Source organism: Canis aureus, chromosome 4 (genome assembly GCF_053574225.1).
Source record: "Canis aureus isolate CA01 chromosome 4, VMU_Caureus_v.1.0, whole genome shotgun sequence".
In the NCBI taxonomy this organism is placed as follows: Eukaryota; Metazoa; Chordata; class Mammalia; order Carnivora; family Canidae; genus Canis; species Canis aureus.
This window is the reverse complement of record NC_135614.1, coordinates 6,527,980-6,537,631: the sequence shown is the minus strand read 5'-3', so window position 1 is coordinate 6,537,631 and position 9,652 is coordinate 6,527,980.

Genomic DNA, 9,652 nt, shown 5'->3' with positions numbered 1-9,652 from the left:
ACTTGCTGAGCTGTCAGGATTATGGCGAGGGTCTAGTGACATAATGAATATGAGATCTCTTGAAAAATATAAAGTCCTCAAAGTATCATGTAGTATTATTGAGAGTAATAACATCACCACATTTCAATCCCTTAGAAACAAACAACCCAACTCTATTTCTACGACTTGCACAAAAAAGGCTCTCTCTGACCTTTACACTCTGGGATGTTTGTACCTCACATGCTTTTCCCCCCTGCTGTGCATAAAGACCACAGTTACCAGAAATCAGGGCTGAACCCTGACTCTGACATTCCCCTTTGGCATGACCTTGTTAAATTCCTTATGTCTTTTAGCTTCAATCCTTCCCCTGTATCACTGATGTAATAATTCAGTGATGGTGGGGGTTTTGCCTTGTCAAGGGCAGCACCATGTAAGTGTTTGATGGGCTTGTAGTGTGTGTGACTTATGCCTGAGTTCCCTAGATTAGCATTCAAGGCCTTCTGCGATCTGAGCCTATCCTGTCTTCCCAGCCCCCAGTCACTCCCTCTATTTCTCACACTCTGCTCACACCTACCAAGCAGCCACTTCCACTCATGTCCAGTGTTGCTTCTGTGACTTCAGTCCCTTTCCTTCTGCCACTGGGAATCGTTCCCTTTGCTACCCTTGCATTTTCAGCACAGCCTCTGATGAACTAGGGAGTAGGTGCTGTAGATCCGTAGTCTGCTCACCCTCTGAGGCTGTGCATTTACTCCTCCTCCCAGAAGATTTCCCTGAATGGCTCCACAAAAGGCATTACTGTGCTCTCCATTTCCACGGATCCTCTTCTGAATTTCTTTAACACCACATTTTACTTTTGGTGCTATGTTTCAGATATTCATTGTCATGTCCTCTCTCTTCCCTAAAATATTGCTAAAAAACCAGATAAATGTATTGCCTTGGAATAATTGATTTATGTTTGTAGCTGCCTCCATAATTAGATTATAAGGCTCTAACAGGCAGGGACCACATCTTATGCACAAATATAATTCAACGAAGCAACACATTTGAGAATCCAATCCAACGTGGCTCTGGATAAGGTGCTTCTGGGTGGGGACAGAGTATGAGAGATACATCCCTGCTCTTAAGCTCACAATCTGGTTGGAAAGGCAAGAACGAAACAACGCATGGAGAAAACAACCCAAATGTCCCTTAGTAGGGGAAGAGGAGCTGAAAAAAAATTTCTATCCTTATGTGCCACACCACTCCTCAGCAATAGAAATTAACAAGCTACTGATACACGCAGCATTGATAAATCTCAAACAAATAAAACCACCAAAGCTACCCTGAGCAAAAGAATCCAGGCACAAAAGGTTACCATCTGATTCCATCCACAGGACATTCTGGAAGGGGAAAAATGGAGCTATGATAATAGAAGTCCGATCAGTGGCAGCTTGGACTGTCTGGGTGGGCGGTGAAGTGGTTGGCTGTGCAAAGGGCACGCGGGAGCCCTCTGAAGTGATAGGGGATGTTTTACTGCGTTGCAGCGGTGATTGCATTTGTATGGTATACACATTTGTCATCAAACTGTATATATTTCAATTCTGGGCATTTTATTGTAAGTAAATTATATTCTAATTAAGTTGACTTAAAAATGACTAGAGAACTAAATCATACTTTAAAATGTAAATAACAGGGTGCCTGGATGGCTCAGTCAGTTGAGCGGCAGACTCTTGGTTTCCACTCAGGTCATGATCTCAGGGTGGTGAAATCAAGCCCTGAGTCTGACTCCGGGGTCCACAGAGAGTCTGCTTGAGATTCTCTCTCCCTCTCCTTCTGCCCCTCCTTGCTCTACTTTCAGGCTGTCTCATAATTAAATAAATAAATAAATAAATAAATAAATAAATAGTAAATAATAATTCAAGACAACAATGGAAGGGCTATAGCAAGTCCTGATTAATAGTGAACTTCATAATGGCTTTGAGGGTTGTGAGGACAGCATCATCCCTTCAGGCCAAGGCAGTCCTTAAAGAAGGGATCAGAGAAGAATCTGGAGAATAAAGGAAGGAGGAGTGTATGCCAGGTGGGGGCATCTTATGCTCCTCCTGTATTGAACACAGTGCTCACTGCAGACCTAGAACCCCAAAAGGCACTTAAATAATTTTTTTAATAAATTGAGGAGCGCAAAAGAACGCCTTCTTTCATTTGCTGTTTGGGAAATGTAGACACATGCCAAGCAAAGGCCACTTGGGCACGTGGCTGTGTGGGCACTTTGTGTCTCTGCTTCTCAGCCCTAGCTGTTCCCGCTGCCTGGAATTCCCAGCCTCCCACCCCTATGTCTGGAAAATCCTGTTTATTTCTCAAGACTCAGCTCCTCTTCCTTGGAGTCTTTAAGGGCCACCCCTGTTGTCCCTCTGGGCAGGGTTCTTTCTCCTCAGACCAGGTCGCCATGGCCATGGATTCACTCACCTTCCCGATCTTCTCCCTTTGCACCTGATTAGTGGCCCAGGTGAGTCTGGAGCAATTCTTAATTAGGTGCTTGACAAGTAAGCAGAGTCATTTTTAAAATGTGTGCAAAGGCAATGCCATGTATTCCAGTCTTAGCTAGGGGCCAGTCTGGTTTCATTTTCATTCTAACTCTGTTGCTTGGTAAGATACTCAGCCCCTCCAACTGTTCACCTATGCAGGGTGGCTGCATCCTGTGTATTCCTTTTTTTTTTTTTTAAGATTTTTATTGGTTCATGAGAGACACAGAGAGAGAGAGAGAGAGACAGAGACACAGGCAGAGGGAGAAGTAGGCTCCCTGGCAGACCCCGATACGGGACTTGATTCGAGGACCCCGGGATGACGACCTGAGCCAAAGGCAGACACTCAACCACTGAGCCACCCAGGCATCCCATCAGCCTGGGTATTCCTGACCCTCAGCAGGCCCAGTGACCTGCAAGAGCAGTTCTCTAGAAGGTTCCTTGAGTGCACCGTATCATGACTTCAGAGGGATGGGAACCATCTGTTGGCATGCAAGTTTGCAAGTAGTAAACTGCATGCAGTAAATTGCCCCTAGGTCCATCCTCCTGCCACTCAGCCCCGGCAGCCTCAGGGAGGGATACCAAAAAAGGGCTATTGCTCCTGGACTCAGAGGATGTTTAAAATGGTAGAAGAATCCAAAAGGATTGTCTGGGCCAACAGATGGGGAGACTGAGTTTCAAAAGGTAAAATGATAGTCTTACTACGGGGATCTTAAACAACGAACAGAGAAGCGAAAGAAACCTTTTTGTCCTCCTCTCAACTCAGGAGGTGGTGAGGGAAAAAATAAATCAATCATAGTCACCTGGAACAGGACCCATCCATAAGGAAAGACATGCTATTTTCAGGTTTCTAAAAGGATATTAGTAACAGTCAGGGGGTAGGAGGAGCCCACATAAGCACTGCACTTGATAGAGGCCCTTTGAAAGCAGATAAAGGTGTGTTTTTCTGCCTTGTGGCCTTGAGCCTTTTCACTCTGCGTTGTCCAGCTGGGTTGGAAGATTGAGGTCTGGGAGTGTGATTGTCTATTTGTTCCAACTGATACTGGTGTTGTTTGCTTTGAACAATGTGACTTTGTTCCTTTGCTGGATATGGCCAGCAGCGTATCTGTTGCTTAGGAAAGAAACAAACACAGAACTTGCTAAAAGTAAGACAATGTTTTATATGTTTTAGATTGGCACAAGGGCTGCAGTGCCGGCCAACACAGTTTAGTGTAGCTCTCAAGACAGAGATTCCCTCTCCAGGTGGCAGGGAGGGAGAGGCCGGATGATCCCTCTTCAGTGCCACCCTGAGGCATATGCAACTGGCCCTGGGTTGTTTCCAAGAAGGTGGCTAAGAATGATTTATCAGAAGCCAACAAAGAGAGCCTCATATTATTGAAAGATCATTTGCATTTGCTTCCTCCGCAAGAAGAACCATTAGCTGCATTGGGAAGGGCAAGAAGAGAAGCCCTGTAAGCTGAGAACCCTGGCTGAAGTGAGCCACAACCATAATAAATATACCTAGTGTGCGGGGCACTATGCTGAGCACTGCCTCTGCATTACCTGGTTAAAGCATCCCATAACTTCACTGGACAGGTTCAGGGGTGGGCCAGAAGGCAGCTCACAGAGCCCCCTCCCACCACTCTGTTCCCAGCTCCATGTTCAGGGACTCAGTGTATGCTAGCTTACAATCAGCCACGATGGAAGTATTTACACCATGGACAGTGGCGAACGCTATTACAATCAGAATTTTTTTCTCTTTTTTTGAGAACTAGTGGTTCAACATTTATGAGCACACCACTGGGTAAATACAAGAATATCCCCACTTTGCAGATGAGAAATTGAGGTCTTAAGTAACTTACAGGAGGGGTCACACCGGCTTCAAATTCAAGTCATCTGAAGACCAAGCTGTCTGCTGGCAATGCCTGCAGCATGGGTTTGGTTTCTAGGCGAACAGTTAGAAGGGGTTAAGGATTTTGGAGATGAGGGGTACAAAAAGGAATGTTTGCAGCTAAATTCTTAGAAAGGATGAAGGGAAGTGATTCTGTCGGATAGGTCACCTGCCACAGGTATACAGGACTCAAACAATGGGATTTTGCTCAGAGACATCCTGGCTGCCCCAGGAGCTACTGGGGCTAAAGACAAATGAGACCTTTCTGAGATGAGGGGGAGAGCAGGAGGTGGGGCAGGGCAGGAAACCCAGGGGATTCCTGGTGAGCAGACCCACAGAACCTGCTCTGAAGGGCCACCGCCCCCCAACCAGGCTGCTCTGGGGAAGGGGGGAGGATGGGGATAAAGTGACTATGGCCTGGCTCCAGCACTCCGCCTTCCTCAACCTCTGGCTTTTTTCGTTTTCTCTTGGGGACAAGAAACTAATACTCCATTCCAACAACACTCGAGGTGCCCCAGGCATTCCTCAGGTTGCCAAGCTCTCCGAAGCAAGGAGGTGAAGGCGTGGTGTGTCAGCAGTGACCACGAACCTGGTTTGCAAACCTCAGACCTTTGTGACTAGCTGAGGCAGGGCTGGGGACAGGCAGGTGGTCAGGAAAGTTTACCACCGATGGTCAAGAGCCTTCTTCTAGGTGTGACTTCTGGGTCACGCACACGGACTTGTCACACGTGTCCGAAGATTGCCATCAGGGAAAGTGAGGGACATTAAGAGAACCTGTGTGTTCTGGGGGGGAGAAACAGGAATGGAGCAGACGTCCAGGGGTTCTTCAGCATTACTGACCAGCTGAGGAGGAGGAGTTGCCTTACCCACCTCTGTCTCCCCCATCTCCTTCCTCCTGCTGCAAACAGGGTCCCCAATCTTCTTTCTGGTTTGATCACAACCCAAGGATGGAGAGTGGCTGCCAGAGAGAACTGGCAAGCTTCTATTACTTCTCAGCCACAGAGACCCCCAAATCATCTCTAGGGCCATCTTGGACAACCACAGTACATGGGTCTGATATTTGCTTTCCATTCAAAACTCAGCTCTGGAAAATCCAGGTTTGGGTCACTTTTTTCCAATAAAGCCAGTAACAAGTACAAAATGCTAAAGAAACACTGTTTAGCACCATTTTGCCCTTACTTGTGTAAATCACAACAGTCATGGGTGCCATTATAAATTGCTTCTTGTTGTGCATCAATGAACTTTACAAGATAATGGAGACAGAGTAGTGATGTGGTTGGAGCATATTCCCCTCCTTTCTTAACTTTCTAAATCTTTCCTGGCTTTGTAGAATCGCTCCCTAGCACAGTAGTAAATGATATATGAAATGAAGTATTGCTTGCCCCCAGCTAAGCATTAGAGTTGCCATCCTTGTGCCGACATTTATTATTTGGAGTCATGTTCGGGTCGACTACAGTCAGTAAAGCCCATCAATGTAAAAAAAAAAAAAAATTAAACCAAGAAGGAAGGTGAGAGGGACAAGAGAGATTTGTGTAATAAGAAAAATAGACTGGACCTATGATATCAAAAGATCGTGTTGACTGACTTTCCACTAATGTTGTGGGATGATCCAAACACAGAGAAGAGGCCTTCTACCACCGCCATGCTGCACACTCATCTCTTCCTTATTGAAGGAGTTATGTGTGTTGTGTTCCATGGGGCTTCCCCAACAATAGTTGTCATCCTCATGGTGATTCCCGACCCTTTCAACTATCCCAAGTTATAAGAATGTGATGGCTAAAACCCAAACTGACAGAAGAAAACAAAAAGAGAGTTTTGGAAGTAGTTCTCACTATTTCCCTGAGAAAAACAGCTTGTCAATCAACAAACATCCAATACTGTGCATGATTCTACAACTAACATAAGAAATTTGCAGAATGATTCTTGACTTTATGACATTCATAATCTGCGAGGGGTAGCACAGGAAAAGGCTCAGACATGTTCTTTTAGCACTTGTTGTCCGGGATCACATAATTAGCTTCTAATACGTCCATTCTCGAATTATCCATATACAAAATTTAGCCATCTTTATTTCAGCACATAATGCCATCATCTCTCATTCCCTAATTATTACTGAGAAGACTTCAGGATCTATTGTCTGAGTCCAAATCTCAGCTTTGCTTCTTACTGGATGTATAACCTGAAAAAACCAACTTCACCTCTCTGAGCTCTAGCTTCCTTTTTGTGGAAGCAAATTATAGCATATCGCGTGTTTGCAAAAGACACTTGTTCTGTATGTTCCTTCACATGTCTGAGCCTTCTCCTGTGCTACCCCTTACAGATTATGAACGTCATAAAGTCAGGAATCATTCTGCAAATTTTTTGTGTCAGTTGTAGAATCAAGCACAGTATTGGATGTTTGTTGATTGACAAGCTGTCTTTTTCAGGGAAATAGTGAGAACTACTTCCAAAACTCTCTTTTTGTTTTCTTCTGTCAGTTTGGGTTTTAGCCAGCACATTCTTATAAGCCAAACAATTACTAGAGTTACTAGAAGCAACACAAAACATGCTCCCAAGTTCAATAAGCAAAAGCAATAGATCTAAATGACAAGCTCCATGTACCAAAGGAGGCCACACATTCATCTTTCTGGGTGATCAATTTTGGGCAGATGTGGTATCACTTTTCTTGTAAAACAAGCAGTGATTTTGTGTTCCATATAATGGATGTATTCTATTTCTACATTTTGAATCAACATGGGTTTTACCTGAGTTTACTAATAATAGTTATATTTATTGAGTGCCTACTATGCTGTAGTGTGCTGATAAATTGGCTCTTGGGGAGAAAAAAAAATAATCCCTGCTTTGTAGCATTTGCAGATTTCCATGGAGGAAACACTCTTGCCGTGGCCATTTTCAAGCTACCAACGTGACACTATGGAAAAGACGGTCAGCTCTCGTCCGCCAGTAGGAGGCTCCTCTCCTACCACCACTCCAACTCTGGCTGGTGCTATGTGTGTATTAACAATAATTCTCACAGGTCCACAAGGAAGATATTATTGTTCCCATCTTACCAGTAAAATATGCTTGGAAAATCCTTTGCCCCAAATCACGTAGCTAGGAAGAGGTGAGTTGAAACCAAGGTCTACTCCCAATCCATAGTCTGTGTGGCACACCACATCTCCTTGTCATACCACTGTGTATTGACAGATGGATGTGGGGATCCCACATCACAAATTCTGGCAGGGTGGAGTAGGAAGGATCGCATCCACCCAAAGACCCAAAGGTCCAAGAACTCCAAACCCAACCTTGAGAGACAGGAGCTTTCTTATGACCTACAAGATGGATGCCTATTGAGTTAATTGGGGCAGTTGGTGCTTTGTTTAGCTCTTGCACTTTTCCATGTGATGTCGTCAACCTGGCCGCAGGGGACCAATGAAGCGGCCAGGGGCACCATGTGTTGTCAGTATGTCTAGAGAAGGGTGAGGAAGGAAGCCCTCCTCATAGAAGGGGTCAGAAGGGACATGATCATTCCTGCCCTTCCAACAGGTGCTGGCCAACAAAGTGTGTCAGCTTTTCAGGGGTCTTGTGCGACCAGAAAGGACATTGTCAGCACATCTCAAAGGTCTCAGGTAGTCAGTCCTGCAGTGTACGGATCTTTCTTGTGGTGACTCCAAGGTTGATCAACTTCTCCCTGTCCTTAAAACTGGGAGCAGTAGCCCTCGTCTCTCTATAACCTTGGGGAATTAATGAATTAATGTCTGTGAAGGCTGCACATCCTTTAGATGACAGGAGGCATACAGACACAGAGAGCTTTTATTTTCCTCCTGTGACTTGGTCTTTGAGACATCACACCTTTCTATCATAAGACCCAGATGTAAGCAAAGCAAACAAAATAATTGCTTCCCACACTTGCTGCTGTTTTATGAGCCCTGTGTTAATAAATAATGATAATGACAAAAGTAATAATAACTTGTGGTTAGATAACACCTTTCTTCTGAGGAGCTCACTGCACTTTACAGAAACAAGAAAAGTTGTTGATAGACAATTTATAGGGGAAAAATTGACTCCTGTTTTAAGGAGTTCATCTGTGGGAGATAATGTGGACTGTGATTTTTGCAAATCAACTGGCAAATACAATCTCTGTTTCTGGTCCGAACCTGGAATAAAAATGCCAAATAGAAGGAAGCAGAGGGACCTGGGGAGAGTAAAGAGATCAAGAGGGCTTCTCTCCCCAGTCATTAACCTGAACACAGTCTAGACACAGTCTGGGACAGTTTTGACCCTAAGTGATCCTGTGACAAAAGGCTGCTCAGAGGCATGGATATTAATATGAGAGGACAACTGTCTGCTTTCTAGACCGTCCTTGGGCTTCTCTCTGTGTTCAGGTAAAGCCCATTGGATCATCTCAGCAGACGCTGGGAAGAAGGGTGAAGCTGGAAGTCCACCCCAGAACCTGTCTCCTAAACGAACCCCAGCCCCCACCCTGCTTTTTGAATTCTTCCGTCCCCTCACTTCCCTATGCCTCAGAAGGCATAATGCCTGATAATGCCCATCCCAGATCCTCGAGCTGTGCACAACCAGGGGACGGGAGAGAGGAGAAGGGGAGAAACTGAGTTCGCATGTGCCGGGTGTATTCCAGGTATTATCCCATTCGATTCTCATCAAAAACTGGATGATAGAGACGTGTCATCCCCATGTTCACAAGAGGAAATCAAGGCTCAGAGAAGTTAAATCATCTGTCAAAGGCCACACAACTATGAAGAGGCAGAAGCAGCATATAAATCCAGGGCAGTCTGCTCTTTCCAGTCCAGTAAGAAGTCTGGGAGGGGAGCTGATAGTAGACTGGTGCTGCTGGCACCAGAGAGCCCTGCCCTAAACATCAGTCAGGCCCAGAGTTTGAGAATCTGCCCCAAACCTGGGCGCCTGAGGACCAACCTGCCAGCAGCATCATGCAGAATGGACTGCAGGTGGGACACAGACTGGGAGCAGGGAAGTGGCATGATGTCTCTGGGCAAGAGATAAGGGAGCTAGCATCACGTGGACAGGCAGGGAGGGAGGCTGGGTCTGGGGGACCACTGTAGAGAAAGAACTTTGAGGACAGATTGTCTGTGGGGTAAAAGACAAGGGTCAAAGTTGATCCAGGGCAGTAGTCTTAATCTTCATTGAGTCAAAAACCCCTTTGACATTCACATGAAGGCAGTGGGCCCCTCCCCTGGAAAATGCACGTGGCCAACTCACAAACACTGACGTCATTTCAAAGGGATGGCTCGTTCCAGGTTAGTGATCCTTGTTCTGGGAAGGAGCCTAATGGAGTGGGAACATC